Raw genomic sequence first — 15,467 nt, 5'->3', positions numbered from 1 at the left:
TGTCATGTATTTTCTCATAGACCACTGCCCTGCCCTGGCCCTCGCACCCTGCGATCATCTAAGATTCAGACAAAATGACTGCACAGATTTCTTCAGTACCAACTTGTTGCCCAAACCGGGGTTAGGAGATGCAGCCATCAGTGATAGCTGGCTATTCGTCAAATGCTCCCTCCCCATTCTTAAAGTTACCAGGAACTATATCTCCTAGTCTCCCAGTCTCCCAGTGACAGATACAAAAGACAGGGCAGTGTGACCATTTCTTAACAATAGTGAATAAACATGACTGATGTCCCATAGGAGCCTAAATGTTTAGAAGCTCGAAGTTCTGGCTCTCTTTTCTCTCAACCACAGGCTAATTTAGAGGACTCCATGGTCTTAAGCATGGAAAAGCCACAAAATGAAGAAGTCTGTTTCTGGTGTGGTAAGCTACTAAACATGGCAGATCACTAAGGAGACTAGCATTACTCTTGACTGTTCTGACACTATCTCAATCACTGAGAAGGAAATGGATAGAAAACAGACTGAAAGGAGACCTCTTCAAAGTGTGTGTGTGTGTGTGTGTGTGTGTGTGTGTGTGTGTGTGTGTGTGTGTTACTGTTCTATTGCTGTGAAGAGATACCATGACCAAGGCAACTTTTAGAAAAGAAAGCATTTAACTGGGTGTGGGGCCACACACCTTTAATCACAGCACTGGATAGGCAGAGGCAGATGCATCCATAAGTGAGTTCCAGGACAGCCAGGGGCTACACAGAGAAATTCTGTCTCAAAAACACAAAACAAAACAAAACAAATCAAAAACAAAAAAGCACTCAATTACAGTTTTAAAGGGATAGTCCGTGGTCACCATTTCAGGAAGAGGAAGCAGACAGGTATACCGAGAGAAAAATGCTGGGCCTGAAACCTCAAAGCCTACCTCCAGTGGTGCAGACCACACCTCCTAATCCCTCCCAAACAGTTCCATTAACTAGGGACCAAGAGCTTAAACATGTGAGCCTGTATATATGCTATTAATTTACTTTTCTAAGCCCAGGATGTGTTCTGCCATCTTGCAAATCTCTTGCTTTTGTGTAGTTTAAGTGGACCAATCATCAGAAGTTCTAAATGAGCATGTACTAGTTCAAGCTACACTGGCTCTCTTTCTGAGAGACTAAAAGAGGGAGACAGTCTCTTTTCTGGGTGAATTACTGAGGGCAGGTGGTGTGACCACAGTTCACGGCAGCCATCTTGTCTTCCTCAGGGACGACTGATGCTAACAGAAGAAGGAAGGAGGAACGCTTCCTCATGGCTAACACACACACTTTGAAGAGGTCTCCTTTCTGTCTGTTTTCTATCCATTTCCTCCCCAGTGATTGAGATAGTGTCAGAACAGTCAAGAGTAATGCCAGGGACATCCCTGAGGTAGTAGGAGACAAGTGATCTTGTCTGATCTCTTTGTAAATTTGATGTTGACTGACATTCTGACAACTGGCTGACAAACTTACAGAAAGGAAAATCTTAGTCCATGGGATGAACCAGGCAAAACAGCCCACATTGGAACCAACACATCCAGAATGTATCGGTGTTGAGAGCCATAGCTCCCTTGAGGGTGTGACTAGGGCTTGGTACATCAACTACTTCTATGTTGTGTATGGTAGGTAGCCAACAAAGACACAGAGAAGACAGGCTTGAACCATAAGTGGATATAACATTTGAAAGCCCACCCCTACGGATAATCTACTTCTACCAGCACAGCCAGATCATCTTAAGCCTTCATAGCCTTCCAGACAGCACCACACACTGGGGCTAAGCCTTCTAAACAAGGGCTTATTGAGGGAGAGTTTCAGGTTCAAACAGAAAGGCTAGGTAAAAATCTTGCTAGAAAATGGAAGGCGATCAGAACATAAGCACTCCCTACTGTGCCAGATGACTACAAACATTTCTTAGGGGTCTCCTCTTCCTACCCTGGGCCAGAAAGCACGATTTGTACACAAGGAAGGACCTGAGGAGCCACAGCAGATGCCCCATAGCCCTCTCTGTATCCTGTTATTTATTACAGCCTAGCAAATTTCTTCGTTGGCTTAAGGAACACAGTTTCCTGGACAGCCAGGGCTACATGAAGAAATGCTGTCTCAAAAAACAAAAGCAAACAAACAAACAGAGTGGGTGTTTCCTGTGGTAGAAGAGTGTAGACTGTGTGCTTGTAAAGTACGGCATAAGTTTTTCTGTCTTTTATAAGCCTCGACTCTCTCTCTTTCTCTTTCCCTATCTAACACAATTCTGAGACTTACTGTCTCATCTAAGCTGAGGGTGGGGACATTTTCCACCTGGGTACGTTTGAATGGCCTGGCTTGTGCCATGCCAAGCCCCTGGGGACCAAGCTTGGGAGCTTCTGTCCTCAGACCCTGTGTGTGTTGCAACATGCGCAGTGTTCTCACAGAACAATTCTGATCTGAAAATTAGAATCAAGGTTTCCAAGGTTTCCTGTTTCCAACAGGGCATGTCACCCAGCCAAGCCTGGAACCCAGATCTGGTGAACTTTGACAGGCAACAGAACTCAGATAGAAAAAACCCACAGGATGATGGTGAGGGTGTCTGTCCAGCGCTTGTGTCACACAGACAGAACAAAGATCCAGAGACTCTCCAAAAACTTCACAGTACACCGCTGGCTGACGGCAGTGCTAGGGGTGGATCCAAAAGTCCACATTCCCAGACCTTGAATCCTTACACACAGCCAAGCTGATCTCTCAAACGGAGTCATCTATAAGGCAAAAGGGTAACTGGGACACACGGTTTAAACGATGCTACAGAGGGACCGAGGACAGCCAGCTTAGCAACTGACGTCTCTGTGGCATCCTGACCGACATTTCCCCATGGGCTAAGTTTTGAACCGCCATGCTGTCCAGCCTATTTCTGAGACACTTTACGCTCATACCCAGCACTCTTTGCCGGATTTACTGCCCACTGACTTCCTTGACGTCTGCCATTTTGCCAGGAACAGAAACAATATCCTTAACAAATGCAAAAACAAACAAAAACAAAAAAATAATAACCTTCAAGTGGTCACTTCCTTCTGTTTGCCTCCCACCTGAAGGCTTAATCCTCTTGTGACAGTATAATTAATCCTTTCCAGTGCCAACTAAGTCTGACTGGATAAACAAAGGATTACCACGGTAGCCACGGAATAAACAGTGGGGAGTGAGGAAAGACCCTGTTTCCCTGTGAAAGTTTCTAGAAATTTCTTTTTAGGAAAGGCATGAGATAGAAAATGAGGACTAAGTGTTGTGTCCGGCCAGCAGATCACAGCCTTCCAAAAAGGCATTTTGGAAACCTGAAAGAGAAGAGGGGCTGGGCTGCACGAGATAAGGAAGGAACCAAGACAAAGGTCTCTGCTCAAGGTTCAATTTTTACTATTCCGGCACTCCGTTATGAAGGAAGAGGGAGAGGCCTGATTCCCGCCAATTAATCTTGGAGTCCAATAGCAGGGTGACCACGTGTATGGCTCCCAACAGCAAAGCGGCAGGTTCCAGCAGTGGGCGTGGCAGAACGATTGAGCCAGCAAGCTCCATCAGGTGTAAACCGTGGAACCATTAAGGCTGGGGGAGGGGAGGCTACAACTAAGAATAGGGAGAATGTCTGATGTCTCCAAGAGATGGTCAAATACCTTGTCACATGTGTGGGCCCAGTTAATGAGTGTAAGGCCCCTTCAGAAGAGGAATTATTCACAAGTTACCAAAATGGAAAAGCCAATTTAGAAAGGTTAAGGAATTTGCCCTCAGTCTTCATAGGCATTTGAGTGACAGAACCAAACGTTCTTATAAGTAAAGTGAAGGACAAAATGAAATTGTCAAACTGTGAGATAAACTGTGAGATAAGAACAGGGGACATACTTAAGAGACCCTGGAGTTCCAAAAAGAAAAACCACCTGCAAGTGTCAGAGAAAAAATCATTGTCAGTGAGGGGCGGGGTTGGGGGGACGGCCTGGTGGCCCAGCTGCACTGCTGTCAGTGGGGTCTGGTGGGGCACAGCTGCATTGCGGCTACCACAGACCCTGAGGAAGGAGAATCAGAAGCTTGGAGCCTGCCGGGGCTATGGAGTGAGCACGAGGCCACCAGAGCAACTTAGTGAGATGCCGATGCTGATGCCCACTTGATATAAAAAGTGAAAGTAAGGCTTGGGGTGCAGCTCAGTGGTAGGGTGTTGTCTAGCAAGCAGAGGACCTAGCTTCAACCCTAGTGCTACAAAAAGAAATGGATGAAGAAAGGAGAGGGGTGGGTATGGGGGACCTTTGGGATAGCATTGAAAATGTAAATGAGGAAAATACCTAATTAAAAAAAAAAAGGAGAGGGGTGTGGGGAAAGAGAAAGAGGGAGAAAGAGAAAAGAACTACGGGTCCTCTGGTCCTGCCTAAGTCTCCCAAGGCCCGGGCCTTGGGCACCTGCTCTCTCTTGTTCTTGCATGCGAGTATCAGGCACACCAGGCCCACAGTCCATGCCTAACACACCCTTTCTCTTTCACTCATCAAGTCAACACTGCAACACGAGGGCTAGCTTCACTTTACAGAGGTGAAAACCGAAGCGCTCAAAAAACGAAGCCTTTCTAAGTGTTTTCTCTCGTTCTTCCCCACGCACTCTCTATAGTCTGATTTGATTCCTTTATCTCTACAGGCCAAAAATAAGAAAGGACTTTAATAATAATAAGTACCACTATGATGCCGCCTCAACTGGACAACCCCTCCTCAGTATTTCTCTTGGAGCAAGGGATAGGTCAGAGACTTATTTCACGCACTGGTTTAGAATCACAAGGTTTAGTTTTATTATTTGTGTAGGGATATGGCCTATGTAAGTGTTCCTGTATGTGCATATGGTATGTGAGTATACACAGTTGTGAGAGCCAGAGTCAATGTTGGGTGTCTTTTCCTATCACCCTGCACTTTCGTTTATGAGTCAGGATCCCTCTCGAAGCATGGAACTTGCTGATTGGCTAGGCCAACTGGTCCCTCTCAAAGTATGGAACTCGCTCATTGGCTAGGCCAACTGGCCAGGGAGCCCCAGGGACCTACTGCCTCCACTTGCCAAACCTAGGATTACAGAGTCTTATGTGTGCCACGCACCTTGTTTTTTACATAGGTGCTGAGGATTCGAACTCAAGTCCTCACGTTTGTATAGCATCTTTGCTGATCTCCCCAATCCTAGAACTAGGACACTCCCTTTAAAAAGATTTATTTTTATTTAACGTGAGTGGAGGTTTTGCCTGCATGTCTGTGCACCACATGTGTGTCTGGTACTCAGGGAGGACAGAAAAGGCTATCAGATCTCCTGGCAACGGATTTACAGACTGTTGTGAGCCACTATGTGGATGCTGGAAATTGAACCTGGGTCCTCAGAAAGAATAGCAAGTCCTCTTAACCACTAAGCCATCTCTCCAGCCCTGAGTTATGAGATTTAAATACAGCATTCAGAGACCTCGAACTACAACGCAGGAGATGGAGAAGAACAGTGTTTTCATTTAGTCCTGCTACAGACTTGGCTGTGTGACCTTGAGGAACGATTTTACATCTCTGAGTCTTAGTTTTTCAACTATAAAATTGGGGTCCGGACTGATAAATGCACAAGGACTCTTAACCATGCCATGAAGGCACTCAGCCTAAAATTAATTCCAGACTATTTTAAAACACTTTGAAATATTTAGAGTTGGTTTCAAATAAGTGGCAAGTGCTGCTTTGCAGGGAGGAAGCTGGAATAACAGCTCACAGCAGAGTTTGGATGTGTTCCAGGAGGACAGAGCAGGGGGCAGGTCTATGTCACCTGACTCTTGATATACATGTAAATTAAAAATGCATGCCAGGCTGAAGGAGGACACCTGGTGAATTAGTGATAGCCCTCAATGTCTTCATTGCAGAGTAGCTGGGGATCTGGGCAGGGGGAGGGGCCGTGTACCAAGGCCCCAGCGAGGAACAGTGTAACCAGAACCCAGTTAGAATTCCGAGCACACCTGACCGTGGGTGTCACCATGGCATACCAGCTTGCTGCTGATTATTGGGTGAGCCTGTTTCATTTAGCAGACATGGGGGCAGAGGCTGTGGCTCTCACACCACCAGAGCACAGGGAAGCCAAGCCCTGGCCTTCTGACTCACAGCCTGCCAGATCTCACAGAAAAGAGACTCAATGGCCAGCAAGGGCAGGCCCAACTCAAATGGTGGGTATCCTGCAGAGACAACATCCAGGGAACCTCTACAGACAGAGAGAAGAATGGAGAGGCTCTCAATCCCTCTCTCCCTCCTTCCCTCTGTCCACCTCTCCCCACCCCAGAACCACCTGACTGACTGTGTTGTCTCGAGTGCTCTGATGCATCCCCGTGATTGGAGAACTAGAAGTGTGGCCTGGTAGGAGACACCTCAGCTTGATGGTGAAGTGACTGATGAAAACCCACAGGGAGAAGCCCCTTCTTGCCCTTCCCTGCCCCCCCCCAACCCTGCTCCTGCTCTTTCCCTTCCTGCCCCTTGTCCACAGACTCCGTGTGAGACTGTGGCGGGTTCCGTCTCTGCTCCTCAGAGTCCTAAAGAAATACCAAAGCTCAGCTGGGTGAGGACAGGCTTTGGCACCTGTCATAGCGATGGCGACGCAGCCCTGAGTGGTGGAGACACTGAGATAATGTGGCTTGAGGAGGTATGTCCAAAATGGACATGGTGGAGAGAGGGTTGTAGCTTAGCCGGCCATGGAGAAGGAGCCTGGCACCAGTTAGCTTTTGCCTACTTAACACAAACTAGAGTCACCTTCAGAGGGGGAGCCTCAGTAGAAGAATTTCCTCCATCAGATTGGCGGGTATGTGGGAGCATTTTCTTAATTAATGAGTGGTGTAGGAGGGTCCAGGCCACTGTGGGTAGCCCCACCCCCTAGGCAGGTGGCTCTAGGTTGTATAAGCAGGCAAGCTGATCATAAAAGGTGAGCATCAAAGCAGCACACCTCCACAATCTCGGCTTCAGTTTCTGCCTCCAGGTGCCTGCCCTGACCTCCCTCAGCAATAGATTACGACCTCACCTCGGAGCTAGAACAAAATAAACCCTTTCTCTCCAAGCTGCTATTTGGTTATGGTGTGGTGAGGGACAATGCTGAAAGAACTAGAAACTCTGAGTGCCCATGACTAAGAGGAAGTCTAACAAAACCCATCACTTGACAATTTAAAATGGCTCTGCCAGGCCAGCTCCCTTTCAGAACACAGCAACAATGAGCAACAATGACTGCCACATCTAAAAATCCCCAGCATTTAAAGCTCTTCCAAGGCCTGGAGAGATGGCTCAGTGGTTAAGAGCACTGACTGTTCTTCCAGAGGTCTAGAGTTCAAATCCCAGCAATCACATGGTGGCTCACAACCATCTATAATGTGATCTGATTCCCTCCTATGGTGTGCCTGAAGACAGCTACAAGGTACTCACATTTTGAGACAGGGTTTCCTCTGTGTAGACCCTGGCTGTCCTGGAACTCACTCTGTAGACCAGGCTGGCCTCGAACTCAGAAATCCACCTGCCTCTGCCTCCTGAGTGCTGGGATTAAAGCCGTGCGCTACCACCACCCAGCACATCTTTTCTTTTAAAAAAAAAAAAAAAATTCCAGGACTGGAGAGATGGCTCAGCAGTTAAGAACACTGGCTGCTCTCCCAGAGTTCCTGAGTTCAATTCCCAGAAATCACACAGTGGCTCACAGCCTTCTGGAATGGGATCCAATGCCCTCTTCTGATGTGTCTGAAGAGAGTGACTGTGTTCTCACATACATAAAATAAATAAATAAATCTAAAAAAAAAAGAAAAAAAAAAGATTTCCAGAGCAGGTGAGAAGGCTCCGCAGGTAAAAGTGCTTGCTGCCACAGCTGATGAGCTGAGTTGCATCCCAGGGTTCACAGGGTGGAAGAGAACTGACTCCTGAAAGTTGTCCTTTAACCTCCAAATATGCACCATTGCAGGCCCAAGTGCGCACGTGCGCACACGCACACACACACACACACACACACACACACACACAAATAAAATAAAATTAAGAGATGGGTTGCCTAGCCACTTACCTAATCTTTTTTTTTTTTTTTTTTTTTTTTTTTTTTTTTTTTTTTTGGTTTTTCGAGACGGGGTTTCTCTGTATAGCCCTGGCTGTCCTGGAACTCACTTTGTAGACCAGGCTGGCCTCGAACTCAGAAATCCGCCTGTCTCTGCCTCCCAAGTGCTGGGATTAAAGGCCTGCGCCACCACGCCCGGCTTAACAAGATATTTTTTCATACAATATATTCTTTTTTTTTGGGGGGGGGGGGGTTCAAGGCAGGGTTTCTCTGTGTAGCCCTGGCTGTCCTGGAACTCACTCTGTAGACCAGGCTGGCCTCGAACTCAGAATTCTGCCTGCCTCTGCCTCCCGAGTGCTGGGACTAAAGGCGTGCGCCACACTTACCTAATCTTAAAAAGAACTTATTTCCACCTCCCGCCCACCGCAAGGTAGGAAGGCTTGTTGAGCAAGGCAAACAAATCCCAAGGAGCTGCAGGCCGTGTTTGCTCCAGAGATCGCCACCCCCAGCCCCCTGCACCCTCTCCCACCTCCCGTGTTTGCTCCAGAGATCGCCACCCCCAGCCCCTGCACCCTCTCCCACCTCCCAGTCCTTGCCTGAAACCTAAATGAATTTCTCAGTTGTTCTCTTGACAAGCAATACATTTTTCTTCTTTCCCTTCCCAAACTGTGGGTACAAATCCTTTGTTTTGGCCAAAGATCAAGCCAGGCAAGTGTACAGGTCCAGCCCTCTCCAGCAGCACAAAAATAAACAAGGGAAGGAGGAAAGCTAGGGCTTAAGGAAAGAGAAAATGTCTACCTCTTCAAGCCAAGCAGAGGAACTTATTTTGTAAGAAGCAGAGGATTTATAGGATCATAAAAGAGTGTTTCCAGACCTCCCGGCTCCCTGTTCATCCCTAGGGAGGACATGGCTGGCAGGAGTGATGACCCTGACTGCCACCACATCTGCATAATAAACATAATTGGTATCATTAGGGTGACAGGGACACTGTCATTTCAAACGCTGCATAAGCTTACTCTCCTGTATTTGCCTGTGGTAAATTAAGGTCCTTTCTACATCTCCATGAAGTTTTGACCTCCGTATCTATGATAGAGTGAATTTCTATTGTTTTAAGTCACCTACATTGTGATAGTTGTAGCTTTAAGGAGTGAATACAAGCTGTAAATGTAAGTTTATCACTGCTTTAATCTTAAAACAGTTGATTTGTGTATGCGAGAACTCAGCTGTTCAGCCTCCAGCAACCCTCCTCTCATTCTCTGTCTCTCTGTCTCTGTGTCTCTGTCTCTCTCTGTGTCTCTGTCTCTGTCTCTCTCTCTCAACCTCTGGCCCCCATATGTATGCACATGCATATGTATACAAATGTGTGTGAACATATACACACACAAAATAAATAAATAGGCGAGTAATTGAAGAAGACACCAATTTCAATTTCTGACCTCCACAAACACACACATAAATGTGTACACACACACAAACATAGTCCTCCACAGCCAGGGAGACTCTCTCCAGAGACTCTATTCTGTGTCTCTGGACACAGGACCGTGTGTCCAGAGACACAGAGACACAGAGAGAGCCACACACAGTCTCTCTCTCTTTCTCTCTCTCTCTCTCTCTCTCTCCCTCTCTCTCTCTCTCTCTCTCTCTCTCCCTCTGCTCTGCTCTCCTCTCTCCACTCCCCTGCCCTCTCTTCCTTTCCACCTCCATTTGTAATCTCAACACCCAAGAGACTGAGGCAGAAGCATTGCCTCGAGTTCAAAGCCAGCTCTGGCTCCAAGCCAGCCTGGACAATAGTGTAAGACCTTGTCTCAAATTAAGCAAGCAAAATACATACATATTAAGTATATATGTATAATTTATTATTGTTGACTCTTGATACTTCTAGCAAAGTTTCCATGGTTTTTTGTTTTGTTTTGTTTTGTTTTGTTTTTTTGTTTTTTGTTTTTTTACTTAATCCAACTAGCTCCTCCACAGAGACCTGCCAGTTAGCTCTCTCTGTCTCTGGGTTTTTGCTCCCCAAGGGTTCACAGAAGAGCTGCCACTAATTTTCTCAGTCTTTGCTGTAATTTCCTCCAGTCTGTTGAAGAGGTACTGTTCTACTCTGTTCTCTGTTGCTATGATAAACACCATGACCAAAAGCAACTTGGGGGAGGAAAGGGTTCATTTTGGCTTACAGATTACACTGCATCATCAAGGGAAGCCAAGGCAGGAGCTGAAGGCAGAACTTGGAGGCAGACACAGTGAAAGATGCTGAGTAGTGGCTTGATCTCTGGCTTGCTTGGCTACTTTTTTTTATACAGCCCAAGTCCACCTGCCCAGGAATGGCCCTACCCATCGTGGGCTAGGCACCTCTGCACAAATTAATAATTAAGAAAATGGTCCGGCAGTGGTGGCACATGCCTTTAATCCATGCACTTCAGAGGCAGAGACAGGCCCATCTCTGAGTTGGAGGCCAGCCTGGTCTACAGAGCAAGTTCCAGGACAGCCATGGCTACCAAGAGAAACCCTGTCTCAAAAACCAAAATAATAAAAGTAATTAAGAAAATGCCTTGTAGATGTGACCACAGGCCAATCTGGTCTTCAGTTGAGGTATCTTCTTCCCAGGTGACTGTGGGTTTGTAGCAAGTTGATGGCTGAAGCTAACTGTGACAGGAGCTGTCTCCTGGTACATCTTTTCCCCGTCGTAGTTCCGTGGTTGTAGAATTTGAGCCAATTAAGGGCTACATCACCCAGATGCCTTTACAACTTAGATGTGACCATCAGACAAAGTTCAGGATAACAGCAGGAAATGAACCAAAGTTATATTTTCTTCTTCCCAAGAGTGAGCTTGAACAACAGCAACTCTTTCCTTTTAAACTCTCAAGCCCCCCCCCCCCCCCGCAGATTGTCCAACAATAACAGAAGCAGAAGGCATCTGGGCAACATTGGCATAGCTGCCATGCTCTCAGAGGAGGCACAAGAAGGCTCCACCTCCTCCCATCTTTTCCATTTCCACGTTGTCAAACTGAGGTTTCAAAAGAAGGAGTACGTCCCCCCTACTCTGTCCCCAGGAATATGGAGGCTGAGCCAATGCCTCCTGGAGCCGTTTCTCCTGCCTCTTCTGCCAGCCAAGTTTCTTTGTATCCACCTGCCCTATGTCTTCTCTCCAATGCAACCTTGACCGGGTCATGGACGCCAGTCAGGCAACAAGATCGCCAGAGTAATAGCTATTTTGTAGCAATAGCTATATCAGAGGCTGTGCGCAGGCTTATCTGGCTCCAGTAGCGCCTTTTCACATTCCCAGAGGGAACTTACCCTGCTTCTTTTTCTCATCTTTCCCTGGGGTGTTATTTACCGCACCAAGATGGAAGCCTGAGTCTAGAGATGTCTCCAGAACATGTGATCTGGGCTGCTCACCGACTTGTTTTCAGGTCGCTAGCGTCCTCCTGAAACATTAATACTCTTTGCTGATATCAAAACCCTTTGAAGTCATCTCAGTTTGCCCGCAACTGGTCCCCATTTGTTGTAAATCGATGCTTTTCATGTCCCTGAGTAGCCTGAGCCAAAGCAGTCAAAAAAGTAAGGTAGCAGTCACCATGCTCAAGCAACAGATGCTCAGAGCCTGCTCAAGCTCTCCAAGGCATGGGGATTACACGGGACGCTGACAGAGAAGGACTCGGAGATCCTACTTGTACTGGTTGGTTTTGTGTGTCAACTTGACACAGGCTGGAGTTATCACAGAGAAAGGAGCTTCAGTTGGGGAAATGCCTCCATGAGATCCAGCTGTGGGGCATTTTCTCAGTTGGTGATCAAGGGCAGAGGGCATATTGTGGGTGGTGCTATCCCTGGGCTGGTAGTTTTGGGTTCTATAGGAGAGCAAGCTGAGCAAGCCAGGGGGAAGCAAGCCAGTAAGTAACATCCCTCCATGGCCTCTGCATCCATTCCTGCTTCCTGACCTGCTTGAATGGTATGAGAGAATACAATCCTCGGGACTGGGGAGATGGCTCCAATGGAAGAGTAGCTGCCACACAAGTGTGAGGGCCTGCGTTTGCTTCCCAGAACCCATGTAGAAGACTGGATCAGTGATGCACATCTATGCTCCCCAGCACTGGGGAAGCAGAATGACCACTGGGGCTTGCTGGCTAACAAGTCTAGACGGATCAATGAGTTCCTGGTTTAGGGGAAGACTTTAGGTCGAAAAATAAGCTGGCTACCGTGCACTTGCTGCACAATAGAAAAGACCAGGACTCAGACTCTTAGAACCTGTGTAAACCCTGGGCAGGTAGAGCAGCCCTTCACTCCACGGAATCCCAGCACTCCACGGCAGAGACCAAGGATTGCCAGACAAATAGCTGATGGAGCTTGCTGAATCAGCAGTCTCTGGCTTCAAGTGAGAAAGCTTGCCTCAATGTCTAGTGTGGAGAGCAATCCTGAAAAACAGCTGATGTCAACCTCTGGCCCCCATATGTATGCACATGCATATGTATACAAATGTGTGTAAACATACACACACACTAAATAAATGAATAAATAGATGAGTAATTGAAGAAGACACCAATTTTAATTTCTGACCTCCACAAACACACACATAAATGTGTATTCACACACACACACACACACACACACACCACACACACACACACACACACATGAAAACATAGTCCTCCACAGCCAGGGACACTCTCTCCAGAGACACTCACTGTTCTGTACGGAGGCTCCAGTAACACAAGGCCAGTCCTAGGGGTGATGGCCTGGGTCAGTGAGCAGATGTCATTGTCCTGAGTAGTACTGAGGGACAAATAGGCAACACAAGACGTCAGTGAAGCAACGATAAGGAAAGAGCATGAGAGAGTTTTCACTTCTGCTCTTTCCATACAGAAATGAGAAGGCTGCCTGGGACTTCCCAACCAGAAGAGAGGAACTGAAGAACCTTCCGGAAATCGAGGTTCATGCCCACATCCCCACATCATCTTAGAGTCCTCAACCAATACTCTCCCGACAGTACTCAGGCAAACACAACAGTGAGTCCTGACTGGCCACCATACTGAACTGCACAGAGTTGAATGTGTGTTTCTCCATTGCTAGGGTATATTCTCCCCCAGATCACCCGCAGTGTAAAACTGTTCGTAAGATGCCCATATGTTTAATGTGACAACTTACCCAAGAAGCAGGCCTGGGGATTGGAAAGGCGCATCGTCTCCTGTCAGCTTCTTCTGGGCTTTCAGCATGGCCTAGAAAATCCAACAGTTTCTGCCATGGGTTGTGGGGTTCACTGTGCACCTCTGGACTTCAGGATAACCTCTGAAATAACCACAAATACCTCCGGGACTAGTGTCAGCCAGAGGGCACGTGGAGTCTAGAATCTACCTTCTGTCTTTGTGTGCTAAGTCAGGATAACTTCACTGTCTCTTGTGGCATCGCTTCCGATTCACAGCGATGATTGCTGGCACACTCCTATTCAGCCTGTGCTGCGGGTGGGGTTTCCGTGAAGTAGGAACCATGGCTCCTCCATCCAAGAAACTTAAGACTAGTGAGTAACAGAGACACCAAGCCAGTAATTTCTGGATTGATGGAGCTGTGGAAGTCGTAGGGGAAGAAATAGACATCTATGCCAAGCCTTGGATGTCTCAGAGTGCTCAAAAGACTTGCCGAGGAGGGGTAAGGGGGTGGGGGATGGGGGTGTGGGGCTGGAAAGATGGCTCTGTGGTTAAGAGCACTGGCCTCTCTTCTAGAGAATCCAGGTTTGATTCCCAGCACCCATATGACAGCTCACAACTGTCTAATGCCAGGAGATCGTATGCCCCCTTGAGGCCTCCATGGGTACTGCATGCACATGGTACACAGATAACATGCAGGCAAATACTCATACACATAAAATAAAAATAAATAAAATCTAAAAAAAAAATAATTTTTTAAAGACACACCCCCAGAGACATTTGTTCTGTGCTTTGAGGATAGTTTTGCTTCCTGGTGAACACTGAAGGAAAAGATAGGAACATCCCACTCCTCCCAGGGCAGGTCCTCCATCTCCTGCTTCTCACCCAGACTCAAAAAGAGCCTTTGAGCTATGGAACATGGAACATAATGCACGGCGGTAGGGAGAGCCTAACATGTGGACGGAGATGACCTCCAATCCCAGCTTTGCCACTGGGAAGTCCCTACAAGCTCAGAGGGTGATGACTCCCATCCGCACTCCCAGGGCCATTGCGTGGATGCACAGGACCTTTTCCTTGAAGATGTTTCTCAGACTCTGCGACTTTAATCTCCCCTCAGCTGCTGTTTCTCAAGGCTTTGCGCATTCTGGACTTGAGCGGTTCCTGACACTGACATAGATTCCTGCTTCTTGGGTCCTTCACGACCCACTGTGCCCATCCTTCATCTCTTGCCCATGTTCATTTAAGGTCGGTCTCTAGTCTTGCCCCGGCACCCCGCTGCTTCCTTCACTGCTTCCCCACCACCCCGTCCCCATTGCTCTTTGATTGGGATTCAAGGAGGCCACGGGACAGGTTAGGGCTTCACCGGAAGCTTCACTACGCAAATCAGCTTAAAACCCAAAACTCAGACTCTCCCGTTTTACAAAGAAAGTCCATTTAAGCCAGAGGAAAGCTGTCTCTGTGCGGCTGAGGCCGGAAAGGATCCGTCTAGCCCTTAGTTTTTCCATGGAGTTGCTCTCATTCGGTAGTGGCCCTGGGAGAACTATCTGGAAGCTATGATCAGAATTCCCTTGAGGGTCAGATATAAACTTGAAAGTCTCAACAGGGACTAGTCTACTCATCTCCTCCCTCCAAAGCCACCTTAGTGCTCTCAGACCCACCTCAAAACAGGCCTGGCCAAGGTAAGAGATCCCCTTCAGCTCGGCTTCGCTGGCAACCATGTCTATCGGCTGTCCCCCACGAAGCAGCACGAGCTAGGCCCCCAAGGCATTTGCACCTTGATGTGGCAACTTTGTTGACTTCTACCTGGTCTAGGTGGTGGCTCATTTCTCCCAGACTACCAGATGAGGCACAGTTATGACTGTCCGATGACTGGGGTGACGGAGGGTGGGGGTAGGGGTGATGTGTCAGTAGGTGCTGTCCCCATCCACTTTGTTCTAAACCGCACAGAGGGCTTTGTGTGGGAGCATTTGGAGCAGGACAAGTGTGTCTTATAGGCTATGTGGATGCTCCAATGATTGGCAGGTGATGTAATAGTGGAGACGGGGGGGGGGGGGGGGGAGTCTTGAGGCTGGCGAGCAAGCAGAGGCTAAGAACTAATCTGGCGTCTACATACAACCGTGTGAAAACTCAGGTGTGCAAAAGCAAATTCGCATCAGCTTTTTCCCCACTCCAGTTCAGAAGGTCCCTGGGTGACTGCAGTTCCTGACAGCATCAGGGAACTGGAAGGCAAGGAAGATAGATGACAAAGGCGAGGTGGTGAAGGGAAAGGAGGGGCAGCCTCCTGGTGTTGGCCACAGAACGCTATGAAAGTGTC

The 15,467-nt window shown here is 47.7% G+C and overlaps 1 long non-coding RNA gene across 2 annotated transcripts in view; it reads right to left on the bottom strand.

Annotated features, from left to right (window-relative positions):
* Positions 1-15,467, bottom strand: part of Gm36534 — a 38,066-nt gene that overhangs the window by 10,191 nt on the left and 12,408 nt on the right. The window contains exons 2-3 of one of the 2 annotated variants that reach the window (XR_383603.2): positions 13,158-13,228; positions 12,681-12,785 (exon numbers count right to left, since the gene is read on the bottom strand). This is a non-coding gene — a long non-coding RNA (predicted gene, 36534). Of the gene's footprint in view, positions 1-12,680; positions 12,786-13,157; positions 13,229-15,467 lie in introns of those variants that run through there. The other variant, XR_874833.2, reaches the window with a different exon arrangement.

This window comes from Mus musculus, chromosome 14 (genome assembly GCF_000001635.26).
Source record: "Mus musculus strain C57BL/6J chromosome 14, GRCm38.p6 C57BL/6J".
NCBI lineage: Eukaryota > Metazoa > Chordata > Mammalia > Rodentia > Muridae > Mus > Mus musculus.
This window is presented reverse-complemented; position numbering and strand designations above follow the sequence as displayed.